The 12,759-nt window shown below is 39.0% G+C and overlaps 1 protein-coding gene across 1 annotated transcript in view; it reads right to left on the reverse strand.

Annotated features, from left to right (window-relative positions):
- Positions 1 to 10,722, reverse strand: part of inf2 (inverted formin 2) — a 34,344-nt gene extending 23,622 nt beyond the window's left edge. Inside the window, exon 1 of the mRNA XM_063007221.1 lies at positions 10,578 to 10,722. The gene's annotated coding sequence lies outside the window, so the exon portion shown is untranslated. The remainder of the gene's footprint in view (positions 1 to 10,577) is intronic.
- Between the last annotated feature and the right edge of the window lie 2,037 nt (positions 10,723 to 12,759).

Genomic DNA, 12,759 nt, shown 5'->3' on the forward strand with positions numbered 1-12,759 from the left:
GCTGTTTGGTAAGTCACACCAACCTGTGTTTACAGGAAATCATGCAAGAATTTATATATATATACAGAGGTACCTTGTAACTCAATGTCCCCTAAACTCAAAATCTTTGAAACTTCATCAAGAAATTTGTACCCTTAAACTCAACGTTTCCCTTAAACCTGTGTTCAGTGTTCAGTTTGTTTTAAAAAAAATGTATTTATTTAATTTCAAACTAACATTGAACAGTCGCTTTGTTCAGCGCTCGGCTTGAGTGGTGCAGTAAAACGTCATCAAAGTTTGCATATGAGACGAATCTGCATTTGTGTGGAATAACCGTCAAATCCACTCTGAAAGTGTCCACATGCACCTGTGTTTAGCTGGACCTCCTGTTTCACTTTTAAACTTGTGTTACAGCTCGGGGTTCTGAGAAATTGTAAGAATCAAATTATTTCTGTGTTTTTATATTATATTTGTGTTATTTTTAGTGTATAAGTGTCAAAAACAACCCCATTATTTTATCTAAGTCTAAAATATATGCAGTTCCACAAGACCATGGAACTCAACAGGTTTCCCATATATCCTTATGGGAAAAAAAACCCTTGAAACTCAACACCAGTCCCAGAACTAATTGATGTTGAGTTTCAAGGTACCACTGTACAGGTAAAGTCACTGAATATCTCCTTCACAGATAGATTCAACAAACTATAATTTTGGCAAGTTGATTAGGACTACTTTGTACATCAAACAAGCAATTTACCCAACAAATATTAAGTAACAGATTATATTTCATTATATCTAAATTCCAGTGGGTCAGAAGTTTACATACATCTAGTTGACTGTGCCTTCAAATAGCTTGGAAAATTCCAGAAAACAATATCATGGCTTTAGAAGCTTCTTATAGCCAAAATGGCATCATTTAAATTAACTGAGGTGTACCAGTGGCAGTATTTTAAGACCTGCCTTCAAGGCCTACTTCCCTCTTGGCTTAACATCATGGAAAAGTCAGAGATATCAGCCAAGATATCAGAGAAATAATTGTAGATCTTCACTAGTCTGGTACATTCTTGGGAGTATTTTCCAAATACCGAAAGGTACCACGCTTATCTGGTCAAATCATAATATGCAATATGTTTACACCATGGGACAATCTCCTAGAGATAAATGTACCTTGGAGAGAAAATACAATCAAATCAAGGACAACAGCAAACAACCCTGTAAAGATGCTGAAGAAACAGATATGATAGTATCTATATCAGCAGTATATGATGTTCTATACCAACATGAAATGAAAGGCTGCTCAGCAAGGAAGAAGCCGCTGCTCCAAAACAGTGATAAAAAGAGTCAGGCTACAATTTGCAACCGCACATGAAGAGAAAGACCTCACTTTCTGGAGAAATGTTCTTTGGTTTGATGAAATAAATGAAAATGTTTGGCCATAATGACCATAATGACCGTTACTTGTGGAAGAAAAAGGACAAGGTGTGCAAGCCAAAAACACCATCCTAATGATAAAGCATGGAGGTGGCAGCATCATGTTGTGGGGGTGTTTTGCTGCAAGAAGGACTGGTGCACCTGTGCAAAAAAAATTATGTGGCAAGCATTAAAGCAACACATCAACAAACCAGCCTGGAAGATAAAGCCTGGGTGCAAATGACCCCAAGCATACGATGACTTCCAAAGTTGGGGCTAAATAGCTTCCTGACCTTATTCCCATAAAGAAATTATGAGCAGAACTGTGCGAGTATGTGCATGCAAACCTGACTCAGTAACACCAGTTCAGTCATGAGGAACAGGCCAAAATTCCAGCAGCTTGTTGAGAGAAGCTTGTGGAAGGCTACCCGAAATGTTGGACCCAAGTTAAACAGGTTAAAGGCAATGTTACCAAATACCACATGCATGTGAGAATGTAAAAATAGAAACAGAAGGTAAGTGAAATAATCGTATAATTGACATAATTAAAATATAGCTGTGATCCTAACTGATGTAAGAGGGAATGTGTACTGGAATTATTAAATGTCCATGTGAGTTTAAATGAATGTAGCATGAATACGTTTAACTGTATATACCAACTCCCACGGAAATCACAAGTCAAACTGAACAAAAATGTCCTGCCTTTTTAAATCCTTTGTACTAGGCCAATATAACAAGCATTTTTTGTTCCCTTAGAGAATCTGGACAGATTCCATTTGGCACCTCCGCCTGTGTTTTTTCTTCATTGCTTCCAGTGAGTGCTTGGTAAAGCCCACACAAAGTGTTACAGCTGTCTTTCTGTAGACAATACTTCTCTAAAATGACAAACAGCAATAGCCTGATTATAACCATGTAAGGTTGCATGGGTGTCGGTTCTGATGTTAACAATGGTTTTGAGTGTTTCCTGGTATTAATTTATTCAAATAGAAATATGCATAGCAATAGAAAAATCATACATTTCAAAGTCTGGCTTGTGTTACTTATTGCGAATAATTAATAAGAGGTTAAGAATCACATTAAAGGTATAAAGTGGTTAACTGAACCAAAGTTAATACAGTCTCAAGTATAAAACAACATATAAAACAGCAGGTCATAGTATTCTTCTCAGTTATTTATATCAGATCATTTATGTGACCAATGGACTTTTACTTGCTAATGTGTAGTAAGTACTTGCTTACTTGCTAATGTGATTCCTGTTCGCTCAGTTGTATGCAAAAGTTTGGACCCCCTGGCCAAATAACCAATGTTGTTAATTTTTGAAGTGAAAAACTACATGCTTATTGCATATGATGATGCAAATATACTTGTTATGCAGGTTAAGAATTAATAATAATTGTCAGCTATTGACAATTCCAAAGCGTAACTGTTTTTTTTTACATACAATGCTGTGAAGTATTTGCCCCCACCCTATTCTATTTTTACAAATTTGTTACATTTAAATGATAGACAGACAGATAGATAGACATACAGATAGATATAGACAGACAGGTAGAAAGATAAACAGACAGACAGACAGACCTACAGACAGATAGACAGACAGATAGATAAACAGACAGACATACAGATAGACAGACGGATAGATAAACAGATAGGCAGACATACAGACAGACAGACAGACAGATATACAGGCAGACAGACAGACATACAGACAGATAGACAGACATACAGACAGATAGACAGACAGACATACAGACAGATAAACAGATAGACAGACAGATAGATAGACAGACAGACATGCAGAGAGATAGTCCTGAAGGACATAAAATAAATAAATGTTTTAAGTCTCATTTTAATATAAGATAAAGAAAACAAGAGTACAAACAAAATGCAAAAAGCTTTTAAATAAGCATTCCATTAACTGAAACTAAAGATTTATTATAAACCTGTGTCACTAATGTGAAAGTTAATTTACCCCTAAACCTAATAACTGGTTGTGCTTCCCTCAGCAGTAACAACTGCAATCAAACATTTGCAATAACTTGCAGTCAGTCTTTAAAATCACCGTGGAAGAATTTTGACTCACTCTTCTTGGCAGAGGTGATTTTTTCCAGCTACAGTGGAGAGTTTTTGAGCATGAACTGCTTGTTTAATGTCTTGCCACAGCAAGTTAGGACTTTAACTTGTCCACTCCAAAACCTTCATTTTGTTTCTTTTGAGCCATTCAGGGGTGGAATTGCTTGTACGCTGCACCTGAACGTTCGCAGTACGCAGTACGCTGAATCATTGTACTGCTGCGCAATCACTCCGGACAGGTCACCAGTCTACCACAGGGGAAACCCACACAGACACAAGAAGAACATGCACACTCAGAAAGGACCTTGACTGTTCCACCTGTAAATTAAACCCAGTACTTTCTCGTTGTGAGGCCACAGTGCTACCCACTAAGCCACTGTGCCGCCTATGGCTTCTACAGATTTCTGAAAATAAGCATGCGAACACATTTATGGTTTCTATGTTTAATGCCTGTTCTATAATTTTGGATGACACAGAGCTTTCCACTCGGGGTTGAGTGCTTCCCTTTTTTAGTGAAGGACACTGCTGAATGAAGAAAACATGTCATAGCAAAAAGTTTCCAAGCAAATGACTCAACATCTTGTCACAAGTTCCTTTCCTAAAATATGTATAACTCTGGTAAAATGCACGTGCTGTTTGTGCTTATCTAGAACATTCCACACATCCCTTTTAGGAGTATATGTACTGCATGGTGAAGCTGACACTGCATCAGTCGGTGAGGGCGAATTCTCTCTCGGGTGTTAGCCTACATTTAAACAATCCGCTCTCATTAAGTCTTATTGTGTTTGTTACAAGGCCTATAAACATGAGTTCATTATACAATGTTCCACTAGTGAAATTGCAAATCTGAAGGCAAGAAAAATGTGTGGCAAGTCAGGTCAGGGCATTCCAGTGAAACAAAATACACGTACCATGGCAGCTCCTTATTGTTCTAGTCGAGGAAATGAAGGGAGAAGCAGGAAGGACGATTATAAGCACTGCTGTTAAAATGACCAGTTCTGGTCTGTGGTTTTCGTATAATTCACGTCTGCTGTACTGGATTAGAAGCTCATGAGACAAATAATGCATGTCATACTTTCCTCTATGTGTCATTCTGCATGCTTGATAGCACAATCTCAAGGAAATGTACTTGCCACATTATTTGTACTACACAGATGGAGAAGCAGCCACATTTAAATGTAATTTCATTACAAAGTTGTCACTTACATTACATAATCTCACTGCAAACAATGCGTCAGTGAAAAACCAAACCCATTCCAATAACAAAACCGTTACTATGTATACACTCTGGGCCTGGCTGAGCCCAGGTCATCTCTCTATACACTTGTATACACTTTGCACGGTGGATCGGTGGGTAGCACTTGTCACCTCACAGCCAGAAGGTCCTGGGTTTGGGTCCTTTCTGTGTGGAGTTTGCATGTTCTCCCTGTGTATGCATGAGTTTTCTCCCTCCAACAGCCCAAAGACAAGTAAGTGAGGTGAATTGGAGATACAAAATTGCTTGTGACAGTGTTTGACATTAAACTTGAACTGATGAATAATCAGTTCACTAACAAAGAGATAAACATTTATTTCTAATAAAAACTTTTGCTAAATTTCTACATTGCATTACGTTACCTGTTTTAGCATTTGGACTGTTTGCACCAATGTATCAATTCTAGGGTGGGTTCTTTGCCCTGAGTAGACTGACTCCTCTGTGCCCATATTAATTAGCACATTTTGGTTTAAAAGTAAATAATTTATTTCATTTGTAGAGCCATGCTTACACTTTGGTTACAGTCAAGAGAGGACAGGTAGTTACAGGTTACAAATTAAATAAATTATTATGTGGCAATAAATATTTGAAAACATACAATCAGTTCGATAAAATAATTGGTACTGTTATCATTTGAATATTTATTTGATTTATTTATCAGGATTTTAACGTCATGTTTTATACACTTTTAATTACATTGATGACAGGACAGGTAGTTACTGGTTAAACAAGATTTATCAGTTCACAAGTTTAAGTCAAACACAGTCATGGACAATTTAGTATCTCCAATTCACCTCACTTGCATGTTTCTGGACTGTGGGAAGAAACCGGAGCTCCCAAATGAAACCCACACAGACACGGGGAGAACACGCAAACTCCACACAGAAAGAACCTGGACCGCTCAACCTGGGAATCAAACCCAGGACCTTCTCGCTGTGAGGCAACAGTGCTACCCACTGAACCACTGCTTTTTTGTATGTGCCACACCCCGTTTGACATCAAACTTTCAGCTGATGAATCTTGTGTAACCAGTAACTACCTGTCTTGTCATGAATGTAACCAAAGTGTAAACCATGACCTTAAAATCCTAATAAATAAATATAACATACACCTTGCTACCAAAATCTGACAATAAATGAAATACAACAAACAAATGAAATAATTGCTACTGTTATCATTCGAACAATTCCTCTGTACTGTAAGATAAGCACAGTCAAACTAGCCCTGTTCAGCTGGGCACAGACGAGCTAGTCAGGGCAAAGAACCCACTCAGCGACAGCTCAAATGCTAAATCAGGTAATGTAACACAATATAGAAATTTAGTAAAAGTATTTATTAGAAATATATTTTTATCTCTCTGTTAGTGAACCCAGCTGCATGATTGTGCAATTCATTTCTCTTTAGCATGTTTGTCACTGAATCAAAAAGTGAAACACTTTTTAAATTGTTAATTCAAAGGTATTCATATTACAGTAAGTGTAAATATTAGATTCATTTGATGTTCCCCAATACCCAAGTTTGGGAACCAAACCATGAAACACACCTAAGCTTTATTGTATGTAATTAACAGACCATTCTGAGCTACTATTGTTCACAAGTATAAACATCACAAGGTTGCTGCCGTATTTCTTTCTACTAACATTCAATTTCTCTCTCTCTTGCCTGCTTCAGTACACATTTATTCATCCATGTGGATCATTTTGCTTTGCACACCTGATTTGACACAGGTTTACGCCAGATGCCTTTTCTGATGCATCTCTTATTTTCACCCGGGTTAAGACTGGCACTAAGAGCGCAGTAACAAGTGTACCCCCAATGCTAGACTGTTCAGCTCATGCCTCCATGCCTCTTCCAGACATAGACAATGTCTGTGTGGACGCTCAACTGGCCGATAGCACTGCTAAGATTCTAATCTTGAAGTTCAGGCTTGTATTTATTATTAGGGCAGTTGTAGCCTAGTGGTTAGGGTACTGGACAAGTAAGTAGAAGGTTGTTGGTTCAAACCACACCACTGCCAAGTTGCTACTGTTGGGCTATTAAGCAAGGCCCTTAACCCTCAAATTAGGGACAGTGGTAGCCTAGTGGGTAGAGCTATCAACCGGAAGATTGGCGGTTCAAATCCAGGCTCTGCTATGCAGCCACTGTTGGGTCCTTGAACAAGACCCTTAACCCTGTCTGCTTCAGGGGCGCCGTAAGGTGGCTGACCCTGCGCTCTGACCCCAGCTCCCAAAACAAGCTGGGATATGCGAAGAAAGAATTTCATTGTACTGTACACGTGTATATGTATATATGACAAATAAAGTATATCTTCTTCTTATTATTATTATTTAACCTAGCGTCTCATGTAAAGCACCTCATAACATTCACTCAAAAAATTCATTAATATGTCCAAAGCCAAAGTTTGAGTGAGGATTTGTAATGAAAAACAATAATGCAAAGATAGATAGATAGATAGATAGATAGACAGACAGACAGACAGACAGACCTACCATTAAGCCTGTGAAAAAGGCCCTTAACCCTCAATTGCTTAAACTGTGTTCGGTCACAGTTGTAAGTCGCTTTTGATAAAAGCGTCCACTAGATGCTGTAAATGTCATTTATGTAACTTATGAAGAAATACATACTGTATCGATGCAAAACCCACTACAAGAACTACTGTTTCTCCTCTCTGAATCTGTTTGAGCTGCCTCACCCTGTATTTATGTCATTGTTGTTGCTAATAATTGAACCACCTCTTAGTTCTACAAAGTACAATAGCTATAGTTTGGTGAAAGTCTTCAAAGGCTTGCTATCCATACGGCAAAATACACAAGGTCATACTTTAAAAATGCTTAACAACCTTTTAAAGTTCTCACATTTGACTCCTCTGTGAAGATCACTCCACTGGCTTCCAGTCTGCTGATATATTTGAATATAATACATTTGTCCTTGCATTCCAGGCTTAAAGAATCTCTGCTCCATATTCTCTACATGCTAACTAAGGTCTTTAGCTCCATGGTGTCTGGAATGTCTTTTACTGAGATCTGGATTAAAGTTCTTAATGAACCTCTTTGTCTCACCCCATCACCCCATTCATTTGCATACTCTGAACTGACCAGTTCTGGTCATCTTTCTGAATACATTTACATTTTCAGCATTTAGCAGACACTTTTATCCAAAGTGACTTACACAATGAGTGGAACATGATGAGCAATTGAGGGTTAAGGGCCTTGCTCAAGGACCCAACAGTGGCAACTTGGTGGTGGCGGGGCTTGAACCGGCAACCTTCTGTTTACTAGTCCAGTACCTTAACCACTGAGCTATCACTGGAATAGACTGGAAAAATGCTAATGACCAACATACCAACATGTCATAATGGTTTGCCCTAACATGTAAAGCAAGGCTGTAACAAAACAAAATAAACATGAGGGGGGGGGCCTGCCATTCTAGAACCATTGCCATTCTAGAACATTCCTTCCATAGAAAGAACTGAAAGAAACACTGACAGGTCCTAACATTCTGCCAAGCTTGTGAGAGGAATGACGAATTTATTTATATTTGTTTATTAACACTGTATATTGGGGGAGGCAATTTGAGCTAAATATTGGGAATATATATTGTGATTATGGCCTTAATGTACACAGAGCAACCAGATAACCAGATTCTCAAGCAACATCACTACCAACTGCACTACCTTGCAGTGGCAGCTCCTGCCAAATCTCTCAGGGGGGGGCAATTGTTGCGATGATGGCCAAGGTGACCCGTTCAATGGGTAAATTAAAGCTTAAATAATTAACATCTTAATTCATCTGTCAGTTTGCCCTCACAAATAACTTTGAACATGGAGAGAGACCAGCTTTACCATTAATCATAAAACGAAGTAAAGCCTTCACACTAACAATTTAATTCAGTCTTCATCAGATAGCATTTCATTTTAGGTGCAGCAGATCCAGAATAAAGATCGGGGCATCGGGGCTGATGTGCAATGAATAAAGAAGTACAATTAAACAATTGGGGAGATACAATATGTGCAATCACAATTCACAATTTAAAAATTATATTACTTACTTGTAATTTACTTGTAATTCATATGATTTCCCCCCCTTTGTAGATACTTGATGTTTAAATTTGGTCTGGGTGGCCCTAATTCTAAAGTTGCTAATTTATCCTGATTACATGATGGAGTTGCTCTAAACTGAGGTAACGGTAGTCATGGTGACGAGATCGCGACACCAGGTTACGTGTGACGCAAGCACGTAAGTGCGAGCCCTCCCGGAACCCATTCAGAATGTATTGCAGCGCCTGCAGTTCGAAAAAAAGAGCCTTAACATGAGAGTCTATGAGAGCGATCCGGGCGATTTTCAGTTAGACTGAAGTCTCCCCAAAAGGGGCGGTACTGTACGGAACACAACTCGACGTTGATTGGACTATGATATTCCGAGGCAAGACAGACTGTCCAGAACAGTCACGGCTGTGATAGAAAAATTTCTTCCCTTTCGTCCTTTGGTGGTGCGTCGCCCGATCGCCCTAAGGAACCAGCCGCCCCTGCTACCATGCTCTGTTAACCAGAGCTAAGAACTAAACCTGGGATCATGAAGTTGGAAGGCATGGTCATTACATCCTGAGGCCCATTTAATTTCACAGTATTATGTAGTAGCCCAATAGTTGTAGCAGCCCAAAAATGTTATACTTTATATTTATTAACACACTATGTCGGTCAGGGATGCATGTCCGGTTGTCAGTTTAGGAAGGTTCTTCCCATGGCCTCTCCCTTCACGCCGGGTTTCATTTATTTATTTATTAGGATTTTAACGTCATGTTTACACACTGTTGTTATATTTATAACACAAATGGTAGCCTCTCATTACACAAGATTCATCAGTTCACAAGTTTAATGTGTAAACACGGTCATGGACAATTTTGTATCTCTAATTCACCTCACTTGCATGTCTTTGGACTGCGGGTGGAAAACTGAGCTCCCAGAGAAAACCCATGCAGACACTGGGAGAACATGCAAACTCCACACAGAAAGGACACGGACCGCCCCACCTGGGGCTCGAACCCAGGACCTTCTTGCCACTCCGGGTTTCCCTATACCTATACATACTAACATATTGGTAGATTGGCTGCTGTAGACCCTTAGGTGTGAGTTAGTGTCAGTGAGTGGGTGTGTGAGTGTGTGACCCCCTGTCATGCATGAAGGAGTGAGGTAAGTTTCTGGTTTCCATGGTAAGTGCTGGACTTCTGCGACCCTGGCCACTGTCTTAACAGATTTAAAAGCCATCTGAGTGATGTGGGTGTCAGTAAAATGCAGACTGGAGTTATCAGCTGGAAAACAGCTGGAGGATGGATTGTGTAATCACGTGACGTGGGGAGTGCAACAGTGTGTAGCTACTTATCTGAATCTCTTTCTCTCTCTTACACACACACACACAGCGAATGTACTATTTACACAGCATGTACAGTAGTTCACCACTGCCCAGCATCTTCACCAAATCACATCTCACACAGACGCAAAACAAGACGCCATGTCTCATCTTTAAATAGAAACCAGCCGGTCTGTGATCAGAACCTGCAGCAAATCTTTTATTATTTCTATCTAGATACCCCAGGTAACAACACATTCCCCGTCTGTCCACGTAACATCGTTAATGTTGAGATACGATCTACAATCAGGACTGTCACTGCCAGAAAACAACATGATTCCTTCACATGTTCTCCTTACAGGACGATCCTAAAACAGCACAACAATGGCGATCGATCGCCCGATAATTAACCAGTGTGAGAATTTTAAATAACCAGTAGTCTGATTTGAGCTGTAATTCTTTCAAACCAGAACTTTAAACCCAGAGATGTGATAAAGGGAGAGCAGCAGTCTTACCGCTAATCAATGGAGGAGCTTCTGTACTTCTGCACTGTCTCCCTGTATCTGCCGCTATTCCCACATACACAGTCAGTTCTCTGCTCCTCTAGCTTTACTGTGGAGGAGAGATCATCAGCACTCATGCTTCATACAGCAGTCACACACACACACACACACACACACACACACACACATACTTGTCTAAATCTAGTCCGGGGACTACATGCTGGATCCTGCAATCTGGGGACCCACCTTTCTAAAGGCTTTAGGAGCAAACGAATTCATGATTCATGTTTTAACGGAACCTGTAATAACCGCGGGCACTTCAAATTACAGGAAATATGTTAATAAAGCAATGTGACATTTTTCCACATTCTGGGGACAATTTCTGGTAGACCAAACTTGTAAGGACCAGAAGATACACACACACACAACGTTTTGGTTTTTCGACATTGTAGGTACTTGTGAACAATCTGGGGACTCATTTCACAAACAATTGGGAAGCTCAAAAAATGTGTATTTAAATGATAAGATAAATGATTAACTCACATAACAACAGTCCTTATTTATTTCTTATTTTTAACAGTTGTTGCCATTAAGATCATAAGTACTTCAGTTTTAGTGCAATTATTAAAACTTAAAACTTTTTAAATGTTAAAAGTAAATGTACATTATAGTGGTACAATAAAATTAAATTATTAATGGTCATTTTACACACAAAAAATTGCCACTGATATGTGTGTATAAAACAAAATAAAACCATGCAAATGTTTTCTGAATTACATCTTCCTTTTGTGAGCAGTTGTTTATAAAGAACTTAGACAACCAATCCCAGTCTTTCAATGCAACAGGTTCAGCATGTATGCAAGCCTCACAATGGCTTTATCCTGGTACTGTGCAAGTTTTGATGAACCTGGACAGATGCTTTTCAACTTCGTTTACTGGTCTCCCTTGTTTTTTTTCTTAACCTCCTTTTTTTCTTAACACCTGAATAAATACAGGACAACATTAGTTAAAACATACAAAGTATTTTAATGTGTTGCCATCATTTTTATAAATCAGACAATACTTTTGGAAAGTGATGTGGTGCTTGTTGGTTCCATTGCTTGCTCAGCTGCGGTACAATAATAATAATATTAATAATAATAATAATAATAATAATAATAATAATAATAAAACCTTGTATAACCATGGGGTTACTCAGATATTGCTGGTGGTTGCAGTGGTATGCCAGGTGGTTATGCGAGTGGTTGGTAGGTGCTAGGTTGTAATTAACTGGTCCAGTGTTGTTTCAGAGGGTTACTAGAGTATTAATAAGTGGTTGCTGTGGTGTGATTTTGGACTATAAAGGAGAAGGTTGGCAAAGTTGGTACATTAGGTGCAAATGTACACCCCCCAATAAATGCATGAGAAATCTTAAACATTTTTCTCCATTTATTAAACTCTGCCATCCTTTTACTCTACTAGAAATACATGAAAAGCAAGGACTAAAGGATCCAGTTCTTTTATGATGCAGACAAATATAGATATTGTTGTGGAAAAAAAAGAAAAGTGTACAATTCCATTCAAAAACATTTACATGTTTGCACGTCCTGCAGCACCTAGGAGAAATTTGCAACAGAATGTGGAGCATGGTTTTGGAAATGACATTTATGTGTTTTTGTATCATAATTATGTTTCCATCTAAAAGGTCTACTGATAAATTTGTATGTTAACTACACAATCAATCTTACATCAATGTAAAAGTTGAAACTGTCAGTCACAATGGAAACTGACAGCTGGGGGTAAGTGCTTTGCAAAGACTCATTAGGTTTGTTTGTGTATTAAAATTATAACGTCATGTTTTACACTTTGGTTACATTCATGACAGGAACGGTAGTTACTCATTACACACGATTCATCAGTTCACAAGGTTATATCAAACACATGGACAATTCAGTGTCTCTGATTCACCTCACTTGCATGTCTTTGGACTGTGGGAGGAAACCGGAGCACCCGGAGTAAACCCACACAGACACTGTGAGAACATGCAAACTCCACACAGAAAGAACCCGGACCGCCCCACCTGGGGATCAAACCCAGGACCTTCTTGCTGTGAGGCGACAGTGCCACCCACTTAGCCTCCGTGCTCATTAGGTATGTACCATTAAGTAGTAAAGCTCACCATCAGATTCACTCTCTGTTCCGGACAAATCCTTTG

The sequence above is a fragment of the Trichomycterus rosablanca genome, chromosome 13 (genome assembly GCF_030014385.1).
Source record: "Trichomycterus rosablanca isolate fTriRos1 chromosome 13, fTriRos1.hap1, whole genome shotgun sequence".
Classification (NCBI taxonomy): domain Eukaryota; kingdom Metazoa; phylum Chordata; class Actinopteri; order Siluriformes; family Trichomycteridae; genus Trichomycterus; species Trichomycterus rosablanca.